Source organism: Elgaria multicarinata, chromosome 2, assembly GCF_023053635.1.
Source record: "Elgaria multicarinata webbii isolate HBS135686 ecotype San Diego chromosome 2, rElgMul1.1.pri, whole genome shotgun sequence".
Classification (NCBI taxonomy): Eukaryota; Metazoa; Chordata; class Lepidosauria; order Squamata; family Anguidae; genus Elgaria; species Elgaria multicarinata.
In genome coordinates this window covers 129,067,130-129,094,399 of record NC_086172.1, presented here as the reverse complement: position 1 = coordinate 129,094,399, position 27,270 = coordinate 129,067,130, and the positions used below count along the sequence as shown (strand labels likewise).

The window sequence follows — 27,270 nt, the reverse complement described above, 5'->3', positions numbered from 1 at the left end:
TTTATTTCTTACATTTTTAAACTGCCCAATGGCTACTGTAATGCAGTTTACAGGTACTGGTGCCCTGAAAGGTTTTAATAGAACTTAGTAACACTGGACAGGATGGCACAGGAGTACTTAGGGCCTTGCTAGACGAGGCCTTAGCGCGCTGTGAGGCCTGGTTTCCCTGCTGTGCGTCCAGATGACGCACAGGGGAATCCGGGGTCAGGCCGCGCTGAAGCCTCCCCTAACGCGCCATAAGCGAAGTCGCTTATGGTGCGCCTTTTCCGCAGCCCCACGGCTCAATTGAAGAAGCCGACAGACCGCGGACGGAGGCAGGTAAGGCCCCCTTCCCCCTTGGTCCCTTACCGGGCTCAATTGAAGAAGCCGACGGACCGCAGACGGAGGCAGGTAAGGGAGAGGAGGGCGGGGTTACCGGGCCCTGCCGCCGTCGCCACCCATGCGGCGACGGCGGCAGAGCCCTGTAAGGGACTAAGGGGGAAGGGGGCCTTACCTGCCTCCGTCCACGGTCCGTCGGCTTCTTCAATTGAGCCCGACGGACCGCGGATGGAGGCAGGTAAGGGAGAGGAGGGCAGGGGGGGTTACTGGGCCCTGCCCCCGTCGTGCGTCCGTCCGCGGTCCGTCAGCTTCTTCAATTGAGCCCGCGGTTCAACCAGGAAGTCTGGGCCACAAGAAGCCGACGGACCGCGGACGGACGCAGGTAAGGCCCCCCTCCCCCTTGGTCCCTTACCGGGCTTTGCTGCCGTCGCCGCACGGGCGGCGACGGCGGCAGGGCCTGGTAAAAAAAAAAACCGCCCTCCTCTCCCTTACCTGCCTCCGTCCGCAGTCCGTCGGCTTCTTCAATTGAGCCCGCGGTTCAACCAGCTTGCGGCCCAGACTTCCTGGTTGAACCACGGGCTCAATTGAAGAAGCCGATGGACCGCGGACGGAGGCAGGTAAGGCCCCCTTCCCCCTTGGTCCCTTACCGGGCTCAATTGAAGAAGCCGACGGACCGCGGACGGAGGCAGGTAAGGCCCCCCTCCCCCTTGGTCCTTTACCGGGCTCTGCGGCCGTCGCCGCAAGGGCAGCAACGGCGGCAGGGCCCAGTAACCCCCCCCCGCCCTCCTATCCCGACCTTACCTGGCGCCACTCCCCTCCACTGCGGAGCTCCGATTTGGAGCCGGAGCTCTGCGGCGAAGAGGAGCGGAGTATGGGCGGAGCGGCGCAGAGCGGAGCGGGCCGATCCGAAATTTTTGGATCAGCCCGCGGGGCGGAGTGGGGGGTCCGTGCACACCCCTGGTTTTTATCGCTCCACTTTTCCTGCACACAGCAGGAAATGGCGGCACATTCCATTTCCCAAAAAAAAAGTCAGGTTAAAATGGGTCCATTTTGTGACGGAAAAAAGGCAAGAAAGAGCAGGTGGCACGCAGGAGGCAGACGGCATCATCTAAAGGATGTGCGAAAAACCGTAAGTGGCCATTAGCAAGTGTGTGATAAAATGCTCGTCTGATGAACCCCTTACACTCTTTCTTCATACAGATGTGTAGCAAGTGAAGGGATTTGAACTACAAAACAAACTACCATAACATTTAAAAAATAGAAAGAGAAATACAAGCAGGGTTTGCAACTCCCATCAACCCCTGCCAGTATGGCTAGTGGTAAGAGATAATGGGAATTGTAATCCAAAATATCTGGAGAGTACCAGGCTGCCTACCACTGAATACAAGTAATTGACATGATGCATTGACATTGCATAGCCTCCACTTATTTGAATGGGGACTGTACACAGTTCCTAACTGCCCCATTGAAAGAAATGAACAAAAGATGAGCAGCAGTGTGAAAGGCAAACTAGGAATGATTAAATTAAAACAGAGGTTGCTGTTGGCAAATTGCATGCCATCTAATTACACAATGAAATTCATAAAAGTCACAGGGCCAACTATCTCCATGAAGAAACACTCTATATAATCTCCTCAAGGTATACACTTGAGGATGTTGAAGTATTAGGCTATAATAACTTATTTTGAAGGCAGCACTATTGCATGAAACGGTTATGCTTTACAGAAATGGGAGGAAGGTTTAATGGAAAAAGGCAATCATGAGGACACCATGTACAGTGCAGCGGCTGGCCTGAAGGGTGGGGGGAAGGTTGCAATGTCATGCAAAGGTGTAGGGCTGCCAGAGTTTTACCTGACAGAACTCCTGTGACTTTAAACAGAGGTGTGACAGACAGAAACTCAACAGGTAAAGCTTTTCCTAGCATAGAGATGCTGTGGTGAGGGCCCTGCACTTCTTGAATTTCTGCCTGTTGCCCATGCAGATTCCCCATTCAAATACAGGAATGGGCAATTTATTTACTTATTTATTTATTTATTACATTTCTATACCGCCCAATAGCAGGAGCTCTATGCATTGCGCATGCATACTCAGAAATAAGGCCCATTGAATTCAATGGGTTATATTCACTAGTAAGTGTATATAGGGCTGCAGCCTTAAATGTCAATTTGGCCTCGCTCTGGATATTTGTAAAGTGATATTTATTTATTTACGTATTTATGAAATTGATAAAATGCACCTTCATCCCAAAGAGGATTTCTGGGTGGTGTACATAAAAATGAAACATTAACGACATTAAAAAAAATGTTTGGACAAATAAAAAGATAGGGCTCTGGATGTGATGGTTGCTCTGCCATATAATCTCCCCCTCCCCTGGGATACGATTGCTTTGTAACTTGGCAGCCCCCATGCAAGCACCAAAAGACTGTGCCGTGGTCAGGCTCACGGCAATCCAATATTTACGTGAAAGCAGAATTTATATAAACAGGGGACGGATCTACACTAGTCTTATAACGTTGCTAGTGTCCCTTTCTAACGTGGTTCTCTGTATCGGTTCTCCGTATTACGGGGCACACTAGCGTAACTTACGTTTAGCTGTAACGTTACTGCAGGGCACATTATTAAATCCTTTCGTTGTTCTCCCTCTGAGCGTAGCAGAGCTGCTGGGTTTGCTCCGCCCACTGCCTGCCTCTTTCTTAGCCAGCAGTGCAGGGCAATAGTCATAAGCACACACAACCTGCCTTCCAAAACATGTTAATGTAAGTCCCAGGGAATTGCCTGAATGCATAGGAGCCAGCCACTTTGCTGAAGCTAAGCAGGGTTGGGTCTGGTCAGGGTTTGGATGGGAGACCAAATTGAAAAGTTTTAGCAGCAGTCGCATTTAAGCCCCGCTGGTGATGAGTTTTGGACTGGGATCAAGAGACCCTTGTTAATTTTCCTGCACAGAGCTACAGCGTTCCTTTGAGCGCTCCTCAGCTCCTTTGCAAAGAGGGGGGAAATGTTATAAAAAAATCAACCAATGACCCAATTTGATTCAAATTTTAAGGCAGGATGCATGGGAGTACTTCACAATAAAAGCAGATTCTAAGGTGGAAAACTTCTGAGTCCTTTGCATGCAATTGTCAGTGATTGCACAGTATAACGCTGGTGTGATTTATCTGCTGTAGCAGATAAGATAGCAAATGGGGCGAAGGAAGGAGAACAGGAAGTGGGCGGAGCAAACCCAGCAGCTCTGGGTTGGGAGAGGAAAATTACCAGTAGAAGGAGGCACATGAATCTGTAGCCACGCTGGAACTAAGAAATAGAACCTGTAAGTACAACTCATTTACAACGTTGAAGACCCAGTGTCACGTGACGCTGTGCATCACAGTAACCCATTCAAAACGTTAGAATAACACCAGTGTAGATTCCCACCAGTTGAACCAGGTAGGATGCCCTCCAGATGTTTTGGGCTTTAACTACCATCAGTCCCAGCCAGCATGGACAATGGTCAGGAATGCTGGGAGTGGTCATCCGGAACATCTCAGTACCAGGTTGAGGAAGGCTGGTGTAAACCAAAGTGGGTCTGTGTGCAAAAAAAGTTATGTGGGGGCTACATGCAAAACTGCAATTATTTGCATGGCTGCAGTGGCCCTCTTTGGTGAAGATGATCACAGACTCAACAATGTTCATATGTTCATCCCCCACATAGAGGAGATCCTTTATAAGAGATCTGGCAGGTGGGTTATCTACCTGAGGACTCTCAGTTTGAGGACTCTCCCAGAGTGAGGGAGTGGAGAGAGAGGTGGCCTCTCCAAAGAGCCTGCCTACCCTCTCACTTGGGAAGAGTCTCCCAAACAACAGTTCGGTTGGGCAGCCTCTGTGGCTAGCCAACCAACCCCAAACGCCACACTTTGAGAGGCCCTTCCTCAAAGGGAGGCATTGTTAGGTGGCCCTGGAAACTGCCTGTACAGGAGAGACTGCCTATTCTGGGGGAGCAGGCAGTAGGGGAGTGTCCTCCCACTTCAGGCAGTATGACTTCTTGCACCGCTGCTGATGGCACAGAACATTGACTGGCTGAATAGGGGAAAAACCTGACAACCAAGTGTGTTGGGGATGTGGAATGGAGTAGCTAGAAAGGGAAGAAGAGACATATAGATACAACAAGGGTAGAATGAACCTTCTCATTGTATGGCTAGGCCATTTCCTGGTCTCAGGAAGATACTATCTTTAAATGTTACCAGAGATGGAACTGAGAGCTGCTTATAGACATCAATGGAGAAATCAAAGATTTTAATGCACCTGGGATAGGGCACAAGTGTGTCCACCTCATTCCACCATCACCACAACCCCAGACCTTCAAAATAGAGGGGGTGGGAACAGTGCAATAAGGACTGAACATGCTCACTGAGCTTGAAGAGAAAAAATAGGAAAACCATGATGTGGGAGAATGGATCCCTGAGCAGAAACACTTCACACTGTAATACTATGTTGCAGGGCCCCCACTTATATTACATATTCTTGCTAGCCTTCATTAGTTTTGTTCTTGCTGTTTTGATGTAGGACGGGGCTTTTTATGGAAAAAACATTTCAAAAGTTGTCAATAAAACAAAGCTAAGCTTGATTACAAATGTATTCACAAAGTAAAAAAAATGAAACACTTTTATAAAGGCATTTTCTATATAATTTGTACAAATCAGTCATGCTACATTCTGTTTTCATGTGTGAAGTCCTTTAAAAGACACACTACTCCTAATTGTGACAGGTGTACTTTCTCACCTTTTTTTAAGATTGCGGATAATGCGTTATTTAAATATCATGAGTTGATTTTCTCCATGAAAAGAGAAAGATGTGCTATAACACAAAGCCGTCTAGTGGCAGTATAATGAAACATATAGAGCTTGCAGATAGAGGAACTCCCGGGGGCAGGGGAAGCAGAAGTGTGTGAAAAGGGCCAATCTTAATCCCACAAAGAATACGGAAGCAAAACCCCCAGTAAAATTGCGGGATAAAAGACTGGTGTGGAGAAGCCCTCAGGCCTTAGCTAGACCTACCTTTTGTTCTGCGACGGAGGAGGGAAGATCTCGTGTAGCGATTAATGTGAGATCCCTCCTCTGTTTACACGTGAGGCGTGACGACCTCAGGAAGAGTGGCGTCGTGCCCACCTTTTTTTAATTTTTAAAGAAGATGGAGCGCATGAACGCTCATGCGCTGAAGGTAAGGATTTTTTAAAATTTAATTTAGTTTCCCCGCTCCCCCCGCCCCAATCCCGATGGGTGCAGCGCTCCTGAGGAGCGCTGCACCCCATGTGCGGCTCCTGGCTCGCGCAGAGCGGTGGCAAACCGCAGAAACAGGCCACATGTTCCACTGTCTCAGGCTCAGCCCAAAACTGTGGAAAAAGTGGGCCCAAAAGGGAGGGCTTATCCTGGGGCAAGGGAGGGATGATCCTTCCCTGGTCCCAGGTTCCCCTGTGCATCAACTGGACGCACAGGGACGATCCCGGGGTTCACCCCTTGATAAAGCCTGGTCTAGCTAAGGCCTCAGACTAATTGTTGAGTTCTCCTAAGCAAGCGGGGAAGCTGCAAATAACCATAATTAATCCTATATATTCATAGAAAGCGTGGTTTTATCCTGGTTGTGCTTTTTATATTGTATTTTGTATTTGTGTTTTTAACTTGTTGGTTGTTTTATGATGGTTTCAATTTTTGTGAACCGCCCAGAGAGCTTCGGCTATTGGGTGGTATAAAAATGTAATAAATAAATAAATAAATAAATAAAGCCTAATATGTAAACACACAGTCAAGTTCAGAAAGAAAGAAAAAGGAGAAAGCAATCTGTAAAGAAAGGAACTTAACTTTAATATAAGAGCAATTCACATGAACAAAGCGAGGTACCTAATCTATGGACACAGGATGATAGCAATAAGCAGTGAGAATTTATGGACCAGTCTAACAATAAGAATTTATCCATAAAGCACATTCTGTATTTGCAATTAGGAATTGTAGTGGGAAATATAACACTGTTCTAGTAAGCTTTCGTCTTATTTATGTTCTAACCCCCCCCCCCACACACACACACACCATTTATACCACAACTTGTGTTCTAGGGCTGTGCCAAACCCTGTCCTCCAATTTCCCAAGGATTTTCTCCCCCTGTCCTCTCTTATCATTGTGAGGTATCTGGGAGTGCTGCACATGTTCTTGATTTCATTTCTATTACACACCTCCCTACGCACAATACCTCAATGGGAGGAGTTTCCTTGTGACATCTTCTGGGCTCTTATCCATAAAATGCTGGGATTGCGCCTCATTATTTTTTAACCTGCATTTTCTGTGATTCTATTCTGCTCCCACTTCATCATACTGCAGCAGCTACAGAGAGATATCCCTTCAATTTATGGGGGATCCTGTCATACGAGCCCTTGCAGAGCAAAGTTGCTCCATGTGAGCAGAAACCTTTTTTAAAAAAAGGTATCGTTCTTTATGCGTACCTCTGCATATATGCGCACACAAGGGTACAGAAGTCTGCACGCCCGGATGGCTAAACATATAATTTAAAATCTACATCCCGAGATTTACTTATATTAAAGAACTAAGGAAGATAATATGAAATGGTGACATCAAAGTTCCGCCCATGATGTTGGGGAAGGTACAGCCCCGATGGCCAAATCTCGACCACGGTCTCACTATCCTTTGCATCTGTGCAGGTAAATACCTGCATGATGCGCACACCTTGGTACCCAAAATGGCGATCGCTCCCATCTACCAATTCATTTCCTTTCAATTCTTCCGTGAAACTGTGGTCCGGTCTACCAATCTACGGCCCGGTCGACTGATCTGCGCAGTATCGTGTATACAATCAAGTGCCCAGTCTACCCCTTAAGTGCTCTCTCTTTAAATGGACTTTACATGATGTGAGGTCCCGTCTACCCATACAATACAAAGGCAGACTGCTCTGCCAACCTAACCCCCTTTTATTAACATTGAAATTGGTGCCTGTAACTACAATCTCGCTTGCAGAAACGGGCAGGTATGAGAGAGGTGTGGCGGGAAATGGGCAAGACGTGACATCACTTTGTCCTGCCCTCAAAGCTACGCCCACAAAAGACAAATTTACATCCCCCAGCGACACATAAGAGATAAAGCAGGGTAAACGCGAAGGTTTTGGAAAAGTCGTAGTATAATTGAAGCTACAAATATGCGCATTTTCACGGCTATACATCAGCACTGCAGCGACTTTGCAGCTGTGTCATGCGTCGAACAATGGGAAAATGAGAAGGTAAGCCAATTTAAAGAACCCATTTAGATGTGCCCTGGGAAGCCAGAGGTGTACAGACTGTTAGAGAGACGATTATACAATGAAAAGAACACACACACACACACACACACACACACACCTCAGCCCCCTCATAACAAAGATAAGCACAGGAACCTACACCCCTACACCTATTTATTTTCAATCTAATTGAATAAGAATGGTTAAAAAAAATGTGGGGGGGGAATTCAGCTCAGTACTTACACATCTTGCCCGATGGTCTGGATTCCTGGGTAAGCCCTAAAGAAAGAAGAAAATATATGTTTAAAATAGCCATTTGATGTTGCCAAAAGTTCCAAATCTACAAATACATACATACTCCACAACTCTCCAGCTAGGATACTACAGTTGCTTGTTGGCTTGCTGTCTAGCTCTCTGGATTTTTGTACTAAAAAAAAGCCAACGTAGGAATAAAAAGCAAATATAGGGTGTCTCTAAAAAGCCAGAAACAAAGACAACTTTTACAGGTGCAATATCTAACAATTTGTCAAAACACGCTAAAGCATTTTACCTACATTTGAAAATGGCCACAATGAACTTCTAAACCGGCATTTCACACTCAGGGTGTGTTGCTTTGCTTGGTAAGTTTTCTTACCTCGGGTGAACTTGAATTTGCTCCCATTGTGATATCTGCCGCATATAATCCAGTTGCTTGGAGTGGTGTACAACTGATATAATCCAGGGGTGACAGTGCCTCCTGGCTGAAGTAGACAAGCCGGTGTTTTAAAAAAATGACTCATGACTCCACCCCTCTCTGAATGCCAAGGAATGCAAACCCATACAAGTCCCCTCCCTCTTTTCCTCCCTCTGTTGAAACAAATCATTGGACTAATTGAAGCTGAAGACATTTATGCTGCTGTTGTTGTAGCTTACAAGGCCTAGATCATTGTGGCCATACGACTTGGTCAGCGGAGAGCATCCATTTAGCTGTTGCGTCTGTGCACTGAGTTCTCAAAGCAAAAGCCAGTCCTGCAGTTTGAGGGAACAAGGATCAGAGAGAGAGAGAGAGAAGATGGACATGTGGGTGGATTGAAATTGAAATGCCTTGGGATGAAATTTGCCTCTGTGGAAATCCATTGCATCTGCTAACCGCAGATTTGCTGCTAATTATAGGAGTGTGTATTCCCACCACCACCACCAAAATGAAACAAAAAACCCATTGTGGCTGCTTTTCATTGGGCTTCTCATCACTTGGGGAATTGGGAATAGGGATGTTTCTATCTCCAAGTTCATTCTGTCCTAGTTTGTGTCTCTACCTCCAAAATGTCTGTGTATCTTGTGCACATTTAAAAAATGTGTGCATTTTTGGTGCATATTATTCAAATGTATGCATTTTTATATCCATTTATGTTTGTACGCATTTAGAAATGAGCAGTTTTCTTGGCACTTTTTCAAATGTGCACATGTTAAAAATGTGTGTGGGAATATTTTCGTTGTTTTGTTTTTTGTGGAACACAGCTTGGAAAGATATGGATTAATGATCACAAAACGCATATGGATCCACATTCAGTTCCGGGAGATATGAATCAGGTCCGGATCTACACTACTGCTTTAAAGTGCTTTATAACAGTTTTGAAAACAGTATATGGAGTGTGTCCTGGGCCCCAACAGTTGTCAAAACTGTTATAAAGCACTTTAAAGCAGTAGTGTCAAACCATAAAAAAGAAAACCTTGATAGTGCTAATTTCCCAACCGTTCCTAATCAGAGATCTTAACAGTATAAATGCGGTCCTGGCTTATGGACAAATGGGTAAAATAAGCATGATCTAGCCAATGTTAAGGATTTCAAGACCCACTGATTTCATGGGGGAGTTCAACATGCACATATCTCTTGTCATTAAAATCAATAAGGTTTTAGATTATCTGAATTAGTGCCTCACTTCTGGCATTCCAGTCCTAACTGCTTAAACTGTTATGCTTCTCTCAAGGAGGCATGAGGATGCCCCATACCATAGTAGCATTTCCATTTCACAATTATATCAGGATGGGGTTGAGGTAGAGCACCTTCAATTTCTAGCGTACTAGCCATATTAGTAGTTTGCAACAAAAGCAACAAAGGGCATGGCTAGATGGGGCAATAATCCTGGGATTGCCCCGGGGTCATCCCTGTGTGTCCACATGACGCACAAGGGATCCCATGAGCAGGGAGGGATGATCCCTCCCTTTTCCCAGGATATCACTCTACCCTTCTATCCCAACTTTTCCCGTGGTCCCGGGATGATCCTGAGACTGTGGGACGTGTGTGTGTGCATCCTGTTTTCATACCAGCTCCTCACGAGCAACCGTAAGGAGCCAGGACCTGGGTACAGGCCATGGAGCTTCTCAGGAGCTCCATGCCCATCGGGGGTGGGGTGGGGGAGCGGGACTATTTTTTTATTTTAAAAAATTTACCTTTGCACAGGAGCACTCCTGAGCAATTTTTCGATAAGAAACAAAAAACAAAATGGTGGGCGCAACGTTACATGTCCTGTGTAGACAGAGGGCAACAATCCCAGAAGTATGTAAGTCCAGGATCGCTCCCTCTCTGGCCCTCTACACCCATAGGTGTAGACATGCCCAAAGAGTGTTGTGGCATTCAGGGCCGGTGCTACCATAGAGGCCACTCAGGCAGCCGCCTAGGGCGCCAAGCTAAGAGGGGCGCCGGGCATAGAACAGCACTCACCTGCATTGGCTTGAGCCAGCCTGGCCGAGGATTCAGCTGGGCCTGGGCGGGCGAGATGGCACCCCGCGCCCACCCAGCCGAAGTAAAGCCAGGGACGCTGGGGTGGGGCAGCTCCCGGAAGAGAGAGAGAGAGAGAATGTATTGGTACATGGGATGCAGGGAGCCTTTGAGTGAATGCATGTGTTCATGCGTGTGTTTGTTTGGAGTGAATGATGCTGAGCGTGTGTGTGTGCACGCGCGTGTGTGTGAGTTGGGAGGGATGATTTGGAGGTGATATTCCTATTAAATAATGCATTTTAGACCCATAGATGTTTCTTTCCAATTTGTTTGCTATAATCGGCATGACGTATTTCTTGCACTTTAAAATAAAGTAGCAGTTTCAAATTTTGTGCTTCTTATTTTTTCCAGGAAACATCTGTTCTTAAAAATCAAAGTTGGCATTTGGAGGGGGGGGTGAAAGTAGCTCACCTTGCCTAGGGCGCAAAATAGTCTGGCACGGCCCTGGTGGCATTGTTCATGACACAAGCTTTTGTGGCACATTTTTTTGACAGTAGAAGCTTTCATGGACTCATGTCTATTTCATTACATGCATAAAGTAGCAGCTGCCCTGGGATGGTGTACTTACATCAGCAGGACATTTCCCCCTCCTAGTCACAACTGAATCCTTTATATCAGCCTTTTCCAGTCTGGCATTTCAAGTTGTGTTGGCCTGTAACTTCCATCAGGCCCAGCTACCATAGCTGATGGTCAGGAATCCTGGGAGTTGTAGTCCAAAACAACTGAAGCATAGGCGTGTGCAAGGGGTGTGCAGATTGTGCCCAGGCACACCCTGATGTCTCAAGCAATAATATCTCTCTGCCTCATAACACACTCCTCCGGCCAATGTCACCACCAATGCTGGGGCTTGAGGAGTGTCTCCTCATTCCCACCCCCTCACCTGCAACAGCCCTCCCCTGGTCAGGAAAGCTGAATGCGGAGTAGGGCATCAGTGTCTATAGTGTTTAATAAATAAATAAATGAATAAGAATAATGTCCTTTATGATTGAGTTCCCTGGGTGCACATCCTAATGAAATGTGCTGTGCATGTCTATGATCTGGAGGACATCAGGTTGGAGATGGCTGCTTCATACAATGCTATAGAAAAAGTGTGCCTTTAAGAGGGGGCCCCCTATATGCCATCACATCGTGGGAATTGCTATCAGGGACACAGCAACACTGGCCCAAACATTATTTCCACTAGGGCTGTGCACAGACCCCCTGATCCACTCTGGATCCCAATCCAAAACTTCCAGTTTGAGTCTGATCCGCCTATGGTCTGCTCAACTCCACGGCGGGGCTCTGGATCCGGATCGGAGCTCCGTGTTTTCCCCCCATAGACTTGTATTGAAAATCAAATGCCTATAACTTTTTTACTTTTAAAGTTAGAGACCTCAAAATCAGCACCATTATAGCTTATCCATGTATCCACATTCATGGCCAGTTTGAAGCAAATCCGAGCATCCAGTGACTTTTGGAGAATATGTAAAAATCCCCCACCCCATTTTCAGAAATGCAAATATCTCTGTCATTTTTAAGATACAAAATTGAAAATGGGCACCATCCCAACTTCCACCTTGATCCACATTCATGCCAAGTTTCAAGGAAATCCAAGCATGCCCTGATGATTTTGGGAGAATTTTTTAAAATATTCCCTCACCCCATTTACAGAAATGCAAATATCTCAGGGATTTTTCGAGATACAGACCTGTAAGTGGGCACCCTGAGAGCTTCCACTGAGTTTGTTATTCATGGCCAGTTTGAAGGAAATCCAAGCATCCCCTGATTTTTGGTGAATATTTAAATATAATATTCCCCCACCCCATTTTCAGAAATGCATATATTTCAGGGATTTTGTAAGCTGAAGACAGCTAAATGGGCTTCTAAATAAAATAGATCCCTATTCATGGCCATTTGAAAGGAAATCCCACTTCAAAAATTAACAAGGAACTTCAACAGGGTGAGCGCAGCAGCAATGCAGCTGCCTTCATCAGGAAGAAGGACTAATGCCCTGAGTGAAAGAAAGACACCTACAAACCAGCCCTGTGAGGTGGGCACAGAAGAGGAGAGGCAGCAGCAGGCGGCAGCTATGCCCTGGCCTGAAGCACTGGGAGCAAGTATGCAAGAGGCCTATGGGGTTGACCCACACAGCCCATCTACATCTCCCAGGCACCAGGAGGGCATAGATTGTACTGCTAGTAATGTAAAAATAAATAAATCTATAGGTCATCCTTCCCCAACCCGGCTCCCTCCAGCTGTGTTGGATTACAACTCCCAGCATCCACAGTCAGCATGGCCATGCTTGCTGGAGAAGATAGAGCTTGTGGGAAGACGGATCTGTAGATGATACAAATGAAATTCCATAGATAAGTTTGAGAACATGGCTTTGAATTACTTTTTTGCTTATGTTGAGCAGAAGGACTTGAAGCAAAGTTTAGATGCGGCATGTGGTGAGCTTTCTGAATTTCTCAAATTTTCTGTTAAGAAGAAGGAAACTTAAAACGTTTCATGCTCAGAAGCAAATCCCATTGAGTTCAATGGGGGGTTACTCCTAGATAAGTGGATATAGGATTGTAGGCTAATTTTGTTATCCCACACCTTTCCCCATAATTTAACATCCTGTGTTATTCTTAACCACCTGACTGTTCCTTCTATGTTTATACATTCATTACCTAGCATAATTTTAGATCTTTAGTTTCCAGCTTCTGCAACACAGTTAAAAGTAACAATTAATTCAGAACAGGTAGAACAACCAGCTAAACATCTTTTCTGGTATTTAAATAAATTGCTTGGGGCAACTTTACCGTCATGATCTTCAGCAAACTTTCTTTATTTCTGCTACCTGCTTCTGTGGCTCACTCACCTGTATATTTTTCATCTGAAGACACTAATACTAAACACACTTATTTCAAAATAGGTCCCCTTTGCTGCAATGCAAGTTCCCTATTCTAGTAGGAATGGGGAAAGGATTAATCCAGAAACCTCATCACTGTATTTTAGCATATCTTCAATCACCAAATAAAAATATCACCACCCCTTAATTACAAAGTGTCACAAGCAGCCCAACCACCCCAGTGAAGAAGCATGACTCTCCATACAATTAACCCCAATTTATATTATTATGAAATAAATGTATGATAAAATTGTCCTGGCCTTTAAAAAATTAAGTTGTGCCATAAAAACAGCTTACTCACTCACAGCTAGGGATGGACAAATCCATTAATGAAATATCAGTTTCAGATTTGCTCAATCATAAATCTGTTCCATCTCACCTTCTGAAATTTGTTTTAATGCACAAACATTTTCATTTAAATTGTATGCATGTTTCTCTAAAATATGTTTTAATGTATCCTTTTTTTGAGTCAAGAATTAATATTTAGAGAAGGACCTGGAGGATAACTGCGTTCCGATCCACATATTAATTGGGAAAGTGCAAATTGCATCAGTTTGCTTAAATACATGTAACAAATGAAATTCCGCAGCATCTCAGCTCCCATTCCCTTTATTACCCCCTGTGAAACTTGGATGCAAAAACATAGCCAAATATTCTGCCCACCCACCCCCACCCACCCCCGGCAACTTCCATGTGGCCGTTTGCTGAGGTGGCGACTGAGGAAAATGATGAACTTTTGCTACTTCAAGTTACGGTGCAGCAGCCTGGCATGACATGCATCATTCTGTTCAAAATGAAGGTGGAACATTGTGGGTGGGGAGGCGTGTCTCAAAACCCTGCAGCATCGCTGCTGAGAGGTGGAAGCGATAAAGTTAGACAGCAGGAGGGAGCGTGGGGTATCCAACCGGGAAAGCCACAGCGCTGGTGGCCATTCGGCTTGTCAAGCCCATCCCGTGCCCTGATGAGGAAATGCTGTGCCTTTTGAAATTCTGCCTCCTGTCACTCCCCATCGGGCAGCCCTACGTATATGCATGAGTACAACAGACATACACACTGGTCAGTCAGTATTTCTCCTCATGCGTGCCAATATTCCACTTTGGCCATCTGCACACAGAGATTTCCCAGAAGACCTCCACTATGCAATATTTTCAAGCAAGCAATTAACCTTTTCAGTCACCTGGCTTCCGTCTATACGACAACGAGATTGCACCTCATGGAATATAAACCTGAATTTTCGTCGATTCGAATCTAGGTAAAGAGCGTCACACTGCAGCAGCAACAGTGATTTATCTCCTGAATTTTTTTGTAGTGCAGTTATTAATGTGCACTTGCGCATACACATTATTGCATACACAATGCTATGAAGTATAGATGAGTAAAGCTATAAATTTTATCTGCGGAGCTCTGCAGATTCATAGAAGAGGAAAACCTAGGGCTTAAAGGAACGAGGCAGCAGAGGATGTGAGAAGAGGACTGAACACGCCTCCTCTCTCTCGTTGCCCGTTGCCCCCCTCTTTGTTTTAATTTTAAAAGCTGTATCTGCCCATTCCCCATATAGGAGGAAAACCAAGTGAGGAAAGGAACGAGCAGCAGACAAGGATGCAAGTGGGGGACTGAACACGTCTCCTATTCTTGTTGCCTGTTCCCCCCTCTTTGTTTTAATTTTAAAAGCTCCATCTGCGGACCTCCGCAGATTCATATAGTTCAACATGAAAACGGAGGGAAGGAATGAGGCAGCCAGAGGACACAATACATGGGAAGGCAGGAAATCAGCCAATCACTTTGTCCTGACCTCAAAGTTATGCCCACATGCCAAAATGTGATTTAACTCCCCCAAGGATGCATAACTCTAATGTGGTACAAACTCAGACGCTGATCCAAAAGTCGAGGTAAATCGCAAATGCAAATACTGTATTTTCTGGCGTATAAGACTACTTTTTAACCCAGGAAAATCTTCTCAAAAGTTGGGGGTCGTCTTATACGCCCAGTATAAGATGACTTTTTAACCCAGGAAAATCTTCTCAAAAGTTGGGGGTCGTCTTATACGCCCAGTCGTCTTATACGCCGGAAAATATGGTATGTGCATTATCGCGTTAAAAACCCGGCGCTGCAGCAAATGGACGGCTGCATCATGTGTCCTGAAATGCGAATCTCTGCATTTACATCAGGGTAAAGAAGCTGTATAGACATCCCCTTGATCACCTAGGAAATGAAGCTGCAACACCATGTGGTTTGTCAAGTTCTCCCCCTGCCCTGCATTACCGCACTTCACCAGTACACCCAGAGCTATGCCCACTTGCATAATTTGAGCTCTGAGCTGAGGCCACCACTGACACACAAAGAAACAACATGGTTACCTCAAAGCAAAGGCAAAGGTCACAGTAAATCAAGACTTTCAAAAAAATGCAGTTTCAGTGGGAAAAAGTCCATCGTCTTGGCTACGAGTTGGCAGCTGCATTATATAAACCATGCAACGCCACTATGTAGCCCTGACAGGGTAAATAGGGCATATAGACACACACCCCTCTGAGTTGCTCTGCCACCACTTGTATTGGAAACAGAGGTTTTTATTGTGAAATGAAATGGCAAACCACAACTACCCAAAAAAGTATACAATTTTGGCCCACTCCCGAATATTATTCCAATATAATTGCATTCTGATCCAGCTATTATTCCAATTTCAGGGCTCATTTTTTCACCCCAAGTTAAAAACCAATAAAAAGCCTGGGTCAAATACTTTGGCCCATCATTTGTTTATAGGGAAGGGCTCTTTGCTTGGAAATAAGTATGCCATCTGCTGGTAGCAATATAAATAAGTTCATTCTTTACTGGAAAATAGGGCTGTGCTCCACTCCATTTCGGGTCATAGAAGTGGGAGTGGAGTGGCCTGATTCGCCTCCGCCAAAAGCGAAACCAATCGGGTCAGGGGAGCTGCGGATCGAGACGAAGCGGATCGTTTCGCCTCGATCCGAAGCTCTGAACACAGGTAAGTGTGGGGGAGGGGCTTACCTGGCGCTGCAGTCTGTGCAGCAACAGCGGCGGAGCCAGGTAAAGGGGCAGGGGAGGAAGGGGGCTTACCTGCCTCCATCGCAGTCCAGCAGTGGGCCTCAATTGAAGCTGCTGCTGGACTGCAACAGAGGCAGGTAAGTGGGGGAAGGGTCTTACCTGGCTCCACCGCTGCCGCCTCAGTCCGTGCGGTGATGGCAGCGGAGCCAGGGAAGGGGGAAGGGGGGCTTATCTGCCTCCATCGCGGTCCAGCGCCGGCTTCAACTGAGGGCCAGGCCTCAAGCTGCGGCCTGCTCTTCCGGTTTGAGGCCTGGCCCTCAGTTGAAGCCAGTGCCAGACTGTGACAGAGGCAGGTAAATGGGAGCGGGGCCTTACCTGGCTCCACCGCCTGCCACTGCCACCGTAGTCCATGTGGCGGCGGATGGCGGAGCCAGGTAAGGGGGGAGGGGGACTTATTCACCCCCCATTTTGCCCCCCCTTCCCCTTACCTGCCTCTGCCATTCACCGCGGAGGCAAGTAAGTGGGGAAGTGGGGCAAAATGGTGGGCGAATCTCAATCCGACCCTTCAGATCTCGCTCCGGGATCTGATCTGGAGCGAGTTGGGGGAGGGTCGGATAGACCTGAACCAGTTCGGGCCTGATCCGAAAGTTCTGGATCGGGCCATGAAGCGGTTCGGGGGGCTGGTGCACAGCTCTACTGGAAAAAGGCATTCAGCTATGCAGAGAACTGAAACTGAAGGTATATTTAAGTCACATATTTAAATAGGTTTCATAGAAATTCTTCCTGAAAGCCTGGGAGCTATAATTGCGTGAGGGAAGGTAGGCTTGTAGAATTGCTTGAGGACATGAGCAGAGTTCAGCAATCCTCCCAGCTCAGTGAAGGCTGTTGCCTTTGATGTTAGTGAAGCAATGGATCTGCTCTGGGCTTCAGTCAGAAACCACTACACGGTGACACAGTATAAAGACATGCCATGTCTGGTTTGGCCCTAGGAAGCAACATGAAGCCATTACTTCAAGCCAGTGCATTCAAGACACAATGTATATTCCTCTAATCCAGGGGTGTCAACCTTTAGGTGAGTGGGCCAAATCCAGCCCACCTGAGGTAACCATCTGGCCCCCAGGATTCCCCAGATTGCCTCCTTCCCCTGGCCTCACCATCTTTCCCCTGACTGCTGATCATTCGGTGGTTTCCTGGCTTTCGACACTGATTTTTTTTTTCTTATTTTAAAACATTGAAATGTCTCTTCCACGGTTTAGTTAACCGTGGAAGCTTTAAGCTTAAAATATGCTGGTATTTTTGGCTGAACCCTTTTGCCTTTGACTCTACCCACCACTGGAATATTGCCTCTGAGAGCTTCTCAAAAACTAAGGGCTGATAGCGGGTTGACACCTCGGCTCCAATCTCTTTCTCTGTGTGTTATTTAATGTAGAGCTCTATCACACCAGCGTTAAACTGTGAAATCACTGTGAATTGTGTGAAAAGGACTCCGATGTTTTCTACCTTATAATCTGCAGTTACGGCGAAGTACTCCGATGTGTCCTGCTTTGATTGCACTTTTTCCAAAAAAATAGCGACGTATTATGGACCGCGGAAAGTGTGATTCTTTTGTTGTTCTCCGAGCAGCCACTAGGGGCGGAGAAGGATGATGAGGAGCAGAGTCACCCGACTGCCTCCCTCGGCAACCCCCAAGCAAGCGCCGTGGAGCCCAGGGCAGGCTCAGCCCTCCCAGGGCATGCGCCAGAGCAGGAAGACGAGGAGCAGGGCCACCCGGCCACCTCGGTAACCCCCAAGCGAGCACCACAGAGCCCAGCCCTCCCGGGGTACGCACCAGAGCAGGGCGGGGGTGGATGTATAATGTTGGTGTGATGGAGCTAACAACAACAACAACTACAGCTTTCATACACTATCGGATAATTCAAGGGAAATGGGTAGGTGTGATGAAGCATTCTCATCAGAACAGTGTGGGTGTCCTTTTGACTCTTCATTACAGATGCAGAAATGTCTCAAGCAAGCACTGATCATACAAAGCAGCTTTCCTTTCCTTTCTTTCTTGGGACACTTCATCACAATTTAGATCCTTTCTATCCTTGTGAGATTTAGGATCACTCTGTAATTCCACTCACTTGGCATGCCAGGGAAAGGGATGATACTGAACATGTGTAATCTGGCATAATTTATCTTGTGTTTTCTTCCTTTTTGTCAACTAGCCAGGAAGGTGATGGTGTCTCTTGCATATGGAAAAAAATATGAACGGACATGCAATGAGAAGCAGACTGTTGCTGAAACATCTAAGAGAAAGGTTGAACTCCCCCCCCCAAATTAATTGCCAATTGAATTCACTGATAATTTAATGTTATCAAAGCTGTATTTCTCTGCCCCCATCCAGCCCACCTGCCTTGCTGCCTCAGTATTGCTTATTCATAGAGGTTATTATATTCATAATATTTTTGACAGATGCAGAAAGAGCTTTCTTCAAAGAAGAAGAAAAAGAGTTTGCCAACATCTCTCTCTCTCTCTCTCTCTCTCTCTCCACAAGTAACAGAAAGAACATCTTTAACTACACAGCTTTAAGTTTTCAGTGAGGCAAGGTAGGTGGTGCACATACACACCCCAAAGTTTCACCTATCCCACTTCGGCAAAAATAGCTGAAATGGCCCACCCCATTTAGTAATGGTAATAAACAGGGAGAACCATTTCAGTTCAGCCCCCCAGATGTGCATGTACTTCACTGCTTCTCATCCCTTAATTACTTCATGCATGGTGACTGCACCTGAAAGTGTGAACTGGGCTTCATTGAAGAGCATTATGGGTAAGATGGCAGAGGGTGATGTGTTTTATGTGTAGAATTAGATCTGTAATATGGGTCATTCACAAATGCAGTCATCAAGTGATGTGTATGTCTGGGTGAATCAGCCCTGAAAAGGTGCATGACAGCTCTCTCCAAATATCTCACAGAAGTAGGCTAGGACTCACAGTGGTACTAGGCTAGGAAGAGTTGAGAAACAACCAGATGCCTGCTTCCCCCAGTGCAGTAGTGCAACACAGGAAGTGCAGGATTAGTACTTAGTGGAAAAGATGTTGGCACAGCATCATTGCTTATATGGTGGCATAGCATCAGTGCTTATATAGTGCTATACTATCATTGCTTATCTGGTGGTAAACCATCATTGCTTATATGGTGGTCAACCATCACTGCTTATACCATAACACAGGAGTGTTGAAACATTTTCAGCCTGAGAGCTGAAATTGATTTCGGAGAAGTTCTTGGGGGTCACATTTCAGTAGTGGGCAGACCCAGAGATATATGGAAGTGGGACCAACATACCATCATATTCTAGCTTGAAGTTCTTATTGCTAGTAATTAGGCCTTAAGAGAGGCATTTTAATCCTTTAGAATAGGGTGGGGAAACTCTGTACGAACACCAGGAAACCAACAAATGATGAATTGGGGGGATGGGAAGAGGTGGCCATCAGATTAGAACCCCAGTTGGGGCAGATTTGGCCCCTGGGACCAAGATGCAATACCCCTGTTGTAAGAATTGCTCTGTTACCCCTGCTAACTTCATAAGTCCATTTGAATGAGCAGAAATCAATATAGGAATTAGTACAACCCTGTATGGAGCTGCAAGCTACCCCTTCTTGTCTTCCAAATTCTCAAATTTCATGACGTTCAAAATATATCAGAAATTATTTTAAGGAACATGGACTAAAAATATAAGTATTATTGTGTCACAAGAGGGGAAAATGTCAACAATTGAACATAGACAACGCAAAACCAATCAGTTAACAGAGCAATCCTGCATACAAGACACATTGCCCCAAACGTCATTTTCAGATGGGGAAATACTTGCGGGGAAGTTGTTGAAGGGCACCCCTATATAGCCACTGGCCCTGTATTTGGGGCTGTCACCTTTTCCAACCTTCCCAACCTGATGCCCACCAACTACAATTCCAAGCATTCCTGGCCATTGGCCATGTTGGCTGGGCTGATGGGAGTTGAACTCCAAAACATCAGGAAGGCACTAGGTTGGGGGAACCTGACCTATTTCATTGGGCAAGTTGGTTGTTTTGCTTGTTCTGGAGCTCTTTGGTACAAGCTATGTAGCCCTTGTTGGAAGTGTGGGTGCAATAGAGAGAGAGAGGAATTCTATGCTTCTTAGACTGTGCAGACCTTTCTGATGCTAGACTGAAGCCCTGTTCAAACATGCATGGGGGAAGAGGGAACTATGGAGAGAGGAACATTGATAGAATCATGACAGGATGGCCCATCACATGATCATGAAACCATGCAGTGCCACATAGATCCACTAACCATCCCCCTCTGTAGTTAATCACTAGCCATCTTCCATGCATCTTCCATGCACCCAGCTGCCATTCCATTGATGAAAATGAAAATAAGTGGCTTCAGACCCTAGAGAGTCCATTGCCAGAAGTTCCAGTTGCTCTTGCTGGCAGACTGTATGGTCTCTGCCATTATTATTATTATTATTATTATTATTATTATTATTATTATTATTATTATTATTTCACTGGAATAAGGCCCAAAACCCACAGAGTTCCCACCACATGACACGGAAACCGCTCTGGAAGCCTGCTATCCTGCAGCAGGTAAGTAGTGGGTTTGGGAAGTCTGCCCACCATGGGGAGGGAAATCTCCCCCCTCATGTCGTAGTAACCCATTGTGGATCGTATTTCTGAGCAATCTACAGTGGTTAGCATGTCATTTGAAAAGGTCTTCTTACTCTTAGCAATGCTAACTTCACTTCCTACTTCTTCTTTCTTCATGATTTTGCCTCTCAGAGACGAGGCATCTCTTTGGGTTTCCCACCATCTTGAGGTGGGAACCCTGCTATACAACATGTACTTCCTGCAATATAATGCAACTTTTCATATTCCTTTGATCCAGATTCTTCAGCTAGTATTCCACATAGCTCAGCACTTGTCAGGTTCGAGTCATTCTGCCAACAGCCCTTAAGGAAAGCTGATTCCATGAGAGTTTATAGCACTGACAAATGCAGGTTGCTTACCTGTAACTGTAGTTCTTCGAGTGGTCATCTATGCATTCACACATATGGGCTTTGCGCCTGCGCAGAGACCAGACCGGAACCTACTATAGCTGAGTGGAACGTTTTTGGCGGGAACCCCTCCCCCCACGCTACCGCGCATGTCCATGGGGTTCCCGCCCTTACCTCAGTTTACAGGAGTCCGACATTGTGCCCCCATAAACATGAGTGTAAATAAAATAAAGTACATTCCACAATAAAACAGTGTCATTTATAAGTCTCACACCACCAAGTGGGGATGGTGGGTGGGTTGTGTGAATGCATAGATGACCACTCGAAGAACTACAGTTACAGGTAAGCAACCTGCATTTCTTCTTCGTGGTCTCTATGCATCACACATATGGGCGAGTAGCAAGCTGACATACCTTTGGAGGTGGGTTGGTGCATCATCTGAAGATCTCTGAAAGCACTGTCCTCCCAAATGAGCAGTCCTGCCTCGCACGGGTGTCCAAACTGTAGTGCTTGACAAACGTGGATGGAGTGGACCACGTTGCGGCTCTACAGACTTCTGCCAAGGGAACACCTCTGGTGAAGGCCACCGAAGTTGAAACAGCTCTGGTGGAATGAGCTGTCACAGGTTTCACTAACTCTAATTTAGAAATAGAGTAGGCCAATTCTATTGTCTCCACTATCCAGCGTGACAACCGCTGGCAAGAGACAGGGAGTCCCTTAGAAGGCTCACCATAACAAATAAACAATTGCTTTGTTTTCCTTAAAGTCTCTGTTCTGTCTTTGTAAAAAGCGAGAGCCCTTCTTACATCGAGAGTGTGCAAGGAAGACTCAAGAGGTGTAGTTGGATTAGGGAAGAAAGCAGGTAAAGTAATATGTTGGGACAGATGAAAAGTAGACACTACCTTAGGTAGGAAGGCTGGATCTGTGCGTAGCACAACCTTATCCTTATGAAAGATAGTGTATGGGACATCTATCCTAAGAGCTCTAAGTTCACTTGCCCGTCTTGCCGATGTAATGGCTACTAGAAAGACAGTCTTTAAAGTAAGTAGCCTAAGGTCTGTCGAAGCCATAGGCTCGAAAGGTTTGCGTGTCAGTGCTTGCAGCACAACTGACAGGCTCCATGGAGGTACAATACTTTTCACAGTTGGTATTGTGTTCTTAAGCCCTCTCAAAAATTTCTTAGTTGTTGGGTGGGTAAAGGGTGTAAACCCATCTATGCCTCGGTGAAAAGATGTAATTGCAGCTAGGTGCACTCTGATGGATGTAAGCTTAAGTCCCTGCTGAAAAAGCATCAATAAATAATTGAGGATAAAGGCTAAGTGGCAAGATTCTGGTATTTGATCATCTTTTGATGCAAAGTTCTGAAATCTTTGCCACTTTGCTGCATAAGCTTTCCTCGTAGAAGGCTTTAGTGCTGCCAATATAATGTGGTCCACAGTCAAAGCTCTGGTTCCAGAGGAGGAGCGGTTGCTATCCTCCATGCAGTCATCTTGAGGGTCGACAGATCTGCGTGTCGAACCCTGCCCTGGTGTCGAGACAGTAGCTTCGGTATCGACGGGAGCCTGATGTAATCCCCTCTCGATAACCGAAGGGCGTGAGAGAACCACGTCTGTCGAGGCCACCACGGTGTGATCAGGATGCAATTGGAGTTGTCCATCTGGATCTTGGCTAACACCCTTGTCAATAGTGGGAAGGGTGGAAATATGTACAGGAGATTTCCTCTCCAAGTCCTGGTGAAGGCGTCTCCTAGAGAGCACTTTCCTCTTCCTGCTCTGCTGCAGTACTTGGCACAAATTGCGTTGTCTTCGGTAGCGAAGACATCGACAACAGGACGGCCCCAGTACCGAAAAAGGCTTTCCCGCACTTCGACATCGAGTTCCCACTCGTGGTCGACATGGAAGGACCTGCTGAGAGAGTCCGCAACGATGTTTTCCTTGCCGGCTACATGGATCGCAGTCAGGTAAGTCCTTCTCTTTATGCACCAGTTCCATATTCTGAGTGCAGAACGGTTCAGGGGGTGTGATCTTGTTCCACCCTGTCTGTTGATGTATGCCACCATGGTAGTATTGTCCGTTGTGATCAAGACATTTCGGCCCTCGATCATCTGTGCAAATGCTTTTACTGCATTTTCTACTGCCAGGAGTTCGAGATGGTTGATGTGATGCTCCCTCTGTGATCGAGGCCAACGACCCTGAGAGGTTAAGGAGCTGCAATGGGCTCCCCATCCTTCTAAGGATGCATCCGTCGTGATCGTTACCGAAGGCGCGTCTTGTTGGAATGGAACGCCTTCGAGAAGAGTCGACATCGAGAACCACCATCTCAGGGATGCCCTCACTTGCTTCGGTATCGAAAGGTAAGTCCGTCGAGCATTGTGCCTGAGATCGAAAGTCCTCAAAAACCAGGCCTGCAATATCCTCATTCTGAGTCTTGCAAATTTTATGACTGCAGTAGTAGCTGCCATCAAACCTAATAGTCTCTGAACTGTCCATGCCGAAACCTTTCGGCGTCTTTCGGTATCGATGGCTAACTGCTGTAGGGTATTCGCCCTGGTTGATGGTAAGTATGCCCTCCCGTCTCGAGAGGATAGGGTTACCCCTATGAAATCCAATTTCTGCTGTGGAGTCAAAATGGACTTTTCGTGGTTGACCCATAGCCCCAATGAGTCCAACAGGTTGAGGGTGGTTAGTATGTCTGACTGGAGCGCCTCGCTGCTGTCCGCTACGAGGAGCCAATCGTCCAGGTATGGATAAATGTAAATGCCTTTCTGCCTTAGGTGGGCGCATACCACCACCATGACCTTCGTGAAAACCCTCGGCGCCGTGGCCAACCCGAACGGAAGAACAGTGAATTGGTACTGAGATGCACCGATCGAAAAACGAAGGTAAGCTCGATGCGACTTCCTGATGGAGATATGGAAGTACGCATCCTTCAGATCCACCACTGCGAACCAAACTCCTTTCTGTAGAAGTTGCAGAATTGAAGTAACCGTTGTCATACGGAATTTCCTCGGGGTGATGAACTTGTTCAGATGTCTTAAGTCCATGATCGGTCGAAGACCTCCATCCTTCTTCGGGACCGTGAAGTAACGGGAGAAAAATCCCTGGTTGAGCTCCTCTGCAGGTACGGGAGAGATAGCTCCCTTCGATAGTAAAGTCTGTACCTCGAGAAGCAGAGGAGGGGATGGAGCCGTTACTTTCACGCCGGAAAAGGGAGGAAGGGCATCGAGCTCGATGGCGTAGCCCGAGTTGATGATAGTGAGCACCCAGGAGTCTGATGTTATTAACTCCCATTGATGGTAATGGGGTGCTAGGCGGTTCGCGAAGGGAGGTGGATCTGGGTCCGAAAAGTCAAACCCGCTGCTTTTTAGAGAAGTCGGGCTGCCGCTTATCCTGTTGGTATCTGCCCTGGTAGGGTCTCTTCCTCTGCAGCTGTTGTTGTTGCTGCCGAGGTTGAGGCTGATATTGTGGTCGATGTTGTTGTTGTATGGGAGGCCTTGTCCATCTCTTGGTTCGGTATTGGGTCTGAGGAGGAGCAGTAAACCCCATCTTTTTTGCTGTTGTCCTTGCTTTATAGATGGAGTCTAGTGTCTCATCGGTCTTGGTATTAAATAGACCTTCGCCATCGAATGGCATATTTTCTATTCTCCACTTTGTTTCCTGTGTGAGATTAGCTGATCTGAGCCATGCATGCCTCCTCAAAGAAATGGCCCCCATCATCGATTTTGAGTGGCAGTCCACTTGATGTCGAGCGGTGGACAACTGTTGTCTTGCTATTGCTGATGCTTCATTCTGAAAGACTCTTGCGAGCTCTTTTTTATCCTCCAGGAGGTGTTCACATAATGAACCCATCTTCTCCCAGAGGAAGAGCTGGTACCTCGCCATAGTTGCTTCATAAGCCGACGCTTTGATTCCCAAAGAGGAGGATGCATAGACTCTTCTTCCAGTTTGATCCAACTTTCTCCCCTCCCTATCTACAGGCGCAGAATGGGTTTTATGAGACTGTCCTTGTGCCGATTCCACTACTATGGAATTCGGCTTAGGATGCTGTACCAAGAATTGTGCATCATCTTCTCTAACGCGATATAGTGTCTCTAGTCTTTTTGATGTTGTTTGAGCCACTGCTGGAGTCTTCCATGACAACTGTGCCGCCTGCTTTAGAGCGTGAGGTATAGGAATGGCCAAGCGTTGATTTGTAGTTGTTTGGAACACATCATAAATAGGATCGATGACGGATTCATCTGCCTGCTGAATGTCGAGACCTAATGCGTTAGCCATTCTGAGCATATGGTCCGAGAATCGGACCATATCATCAGACGGAGAAGAAGGGTCAGCATCATCGACTGCATCGTCCGGCGAAGGTGCGGTTGGAACCAAAGAGTGAGCCGACTCGGAGTCGGATGGATAGTTCTCTTCTGGCGAGGACAGCGTCACCACTTGTAAGTCTAGACGTTCTTCCTGTGTAGGTAGTGCAGTCGATGCAGCAATCGGTATCACCTGTTGCTCATGGTGTCGAGGGGTCGATACCGTGGAGACTTGATGCCCCGAAGGAGGAGGCAACGGCAACTGGCATACCCTCGATGTTGGAGGAGGATGTGCATAAAAGCCCTCAGGCTGGTAATGCTCCTGGTCACCTTGAAAAAACTGCTGTGGTCGATAACGATCCCACTCGTAGTAGCCGTATCTGGATTGGTGATCAGAGTACTGAGATACTCTGTCCCATTCACGTCTTGGAGTATGTCTTGGCGAGGGCTGCCCGGGGATTAAACCCTGGAGCTCCTGGGGTCTTACAGGTTGTCGAGCGGAGGCTATCGACACCGAATCTCGAATCTCGCCTTCGGATAGACTTGTAGGGCGTGTCGGTACCGTGGCCATCGGTACCGACATCGATCTCGATACCGAAGGAGACCTCGGTATCGAAGTGGTCGGCGCGGCGGGAGGGGTGGAATGGCTCCTGGCCGATTCCCGCGGCCGAGGTGACGCTATGGTGGATTTCTCCGCGTCCCTCTTTTTCTTCTTCTTCTTCTTCTTCTGCAGTTCAGAAGAAGGTATCAAAGTTCTGGCTTTTTTAGAGATATTTTTAGCCAACGAACTTGAAAAAGACCGACCAGGCGTGAGGGGTATCTCAGCCCTATTAGCTCTGGCCTGCACTTCAGTGCTGTGGTCTGGCGGTTTTTCCGTAACAGTCCTTGTAACTGCCGTCTTACGGGCAACAGACTTATGAACCACCGCTCTCTCCATCGTAGGGGCCTCCGTGGCCTTAAGAGCTCTTTCCCAGAGTGTCGAACAGAGTCGGTCTGCTCGATTTTTTCTGGTTTGCTTGGTAAAAGACATACAGTGGTGGCAGGTCTCTACCACATGTCCCTCTCCCAAACAGATAATACACAAAGAATGGCCGTCCGATGGAGGAAGCTTCGCTCCACATTTAACGCACTTCCTAAATGGTGCTTTGATTGCCATAAAGGCCTCAGGCGACCGAAGTCGCTGAGGAGAAATCTAACTATAACAATTTTTTTTTTTTATAGGACAGAATAAAGGCTAAAGAAGATAAGTTAAAGTGAGAAGCGAACGAGAAGAGAAAAGAATGAAGAAAAAGGTATTTTAATAGAGAAAACGCTAAGTAGGCTGGTTCTATGTCTAAGCACAATGCGGACGACGAAGAACTGAGGTAAGGGCGGGAACCCCATGGACATGCGCGGTAGCGTGGGGGGAGGGGTTCCCGCCAAAAACGTTCCACTCAGCTATAGTAGGTTCCGGTCTGGTCTCTGCGCAGGCGCAAAGCCCATATGTGTGATGCATAGAGACCACGAAGAAGAACGAGTTCTTTCAAGGACATTAAATGAGATATACATTGTGTATATCTCATTCAAGAACACGTCAGTCTGAGTCAATGAACCACAGATGAACATGTGAATTTGAATTTCCTCCATTGAAAACTATTGCAACTGGGATAATGTGAGGTGACAGGAAAGTGGTGTTCTGTGTTGTTTTATCACAGATGGATACATTATATATGCCTATTATCACTTGATATTGCCATCTTCAAGAGATGTC

General features: G+C 46.5%; 1 protein-coding gene across 1 annotated transcript in view; it reads right to left on the bottom strand.

Annotated features, from left to right (window-relative positions):
* The window catches only part of LOC134393424 (cytosolic phospholipase A2 epsilon-like), a 101,611-nt gene that overhangs the window by 53,303 nt on the left and 21,038 nt on the right, over positions 1-27,270 (bottom strand). The window lies entirely within an intron of this gene.